The sequence below is a fragment of the Arachis duranensis genome, unplaced genomic scaffold, assembly GCF_000817695.3.
Source record: "Arachis duranensis cultivar V14167 unplaced genomic scaffold, aradu.V14167.gnm2.J7QH unplaced_Scaffold_114017, whole genome shotgun sequence".
NCBI classification, from domain to species: domain Eukaryota; kingdom Viridiplantae; phylum Streptophyta; class Magnoliopsida; order Fabales; family Fabaceae; genus Arachis; species Arachis duranensis.
This window is the reverse complement of record NW_026263821.1, coordinates 6,697-8,957: the sequence shown is the minus strand read 5'-3', so window position 1 is coordinate 8,957 and position 2,261 is coordinate 6,697.

Genomic DNA, 2,261 nt, shown 5'->3' with positions numbered 1-2,261 from the left:
GCTCACCAGTCACATCTTCATCCTCTTCAGAGGATGAATATTCTTCAGAGCTCATGAATGGCAGAAGGAGATTTAATGGAATTTCTATGGTCTCTAAATGAGCCTCAGATTCCTCAGGATCCTTAATAGGAAACTCCTTCTTGCTTGGGAGACATCCCAGGAGGTCTTCCTCACTAGGATTTTCGTCCTCCTCCTCCCTAGTGCATTCGGCCACTTTGATTAAATCAATGGCCTTGCACTCTCCTTTTGGATTTTCTTCTGTATTGCTTGGGAGAGTACTGGGAGGAGTTTCAATAACTTTCTTACTCAGCTGGCCCACTTGTGCCTCCATATTTCTGATAGAGGATCTTGTTTCATTTATGAAACTGAAAGTGGCCTTTGACAGATCAGAGACTATATTAGCTAAATTAGAATTATTTTGTTCAGAGTTCTCTGTCTGTTGCTGAGAAGATGATGGATATGGCTTACTATTATTCAGCCTATTGCGTCCACCATTGTTAAAGCCTTGTTGAGGCTTTTGTTGATCCTTCCAGGAGAAATTTGGATGATTTCGAAAATTCAGAGAGACCATAATAGAATATATCTAATAGGGTCCATTCTGAAAACATGTCAGATGGACATCTCTTGGTCAGCTGCTTGTATCTTTTCCAAGCTTTATAGAGGGATTCACCATCTTTTTGTTTGAAGGTTTGAACATCCACTCTCAGCTTGCTCAGCTTTTGAGGAGGGAAGAACTTATCTAAGAAAGCAGTGACAAGCTTATCCCATGAGTCCAGGCTGTCCTTAGGTTGTGAATCCAACCATATTCTAGCTCTGTCTCTTACAGCAAAAGGGAAAAGCATGAGTCTGTAGACTTCAGGATCAACTCCATTCGTCTTTACAGTCTCACAGATCTGCAAGAAATCAGTTAAAAACTGATAAGGATCTTCAGATGGAAGTCCATAAAACTTGCAGTTTTGTTGCATTAAAGCAACTAGTTGAGGCTTAAGCTCAAAGTTATTGGCTCCAATGGCAGGAATGGAGATGCTTCTTCCATCAAACTTGGACGTTGGCTTTGTGAAGTCACCAAGCATTCTCCTTGCATTATTATTATTATTATTCTCGGCTGCCATCTCCTTCTCTTGTTCGAAAATTTCTGAAAGGTTGTTTCTGGATTGTTGTAATTTAGCTTCTCTTAATTTTCTCTTCATAGTCCTTTCAGGTTCAGGATCAACTTCAACAAGAGTGCCCTTTTCCCTGTTCCTGCTCATATGAAAGAGAAGAAAACAAGAAAAGAAAGAGGAATCCTCTATGTTACAGTATAGAGATTCCTTTATGTTAGTAGAAGAAGAAGGGGTAGAAGGATGAAGAAGAATTCGGATTTTTAGATGAAGAGAGGTGAAGAGAAGTGTTAGTAATTAAATAATTAAATAGAAGAAGAGAAGAGAAGAGAAATTTCGAAAATAATTTTTGAAGAAGAGTTAGTGATTTTCGAAAATTAGAGATAAATGTAATTGAAATTAAAATTTGAAACAATTAATTAAAAAGAAGTTTTGAAAAAGGGATGAGATATTTTTCGAAAATAGAAGAGGGAAAAGTAGTTAGGTGGTTTTGAAAAAGATAAGAAACAAACAAAGAGTTAGTTAGTTGATTGAAAAAGATTTGAAATCAAAATTTTAAAAAGATAAGAAGATAAGAAGTTAGATGAGATATTTTGAAATCAAATTTTGAAAAAGATAAAATTTTTGAAAAAAGATAAGATAAAAAAAATAAAAAGATATAATTGAAAAAGATATTTTGAAAAAGATTTAATTTTTAAAATTACTTAACTAACAAGAAACTATTTGAAAAAGATTTAATTTTAAAAATTACTTAACTAACAAGAAACTACAAGATAAGATTCTAGAACTTAAAGATTGAACCTTTCTTAACAAGAAAGTAACAAACTTCAAATTTTTGAACCAATCACATTAATTGTTAGCTAATTTTCGAAAATTTGATATAAAGATAAGAAAAAGATTTTTGAAAATATTTTGAAAAAGATTTTGAAATTTTCGAAAAAAATGAAAAAGATATGATTTTTGAAAAAGATTTTGAAAAGATAAGATTTTTAAAATTGAAATTTTGACTTGACTTGTAAGAAACAACTAATTTTAAAAATTTTTGACCAAGTCAACCCAAAATTTCGAAAATTTGGAGGAAAATAAGGAAAAGATATTTTTTTTTGATTTTTTTGAATTTTTAATTATGAAAGAGAAAAACAACAAAAACACTCAATGCAT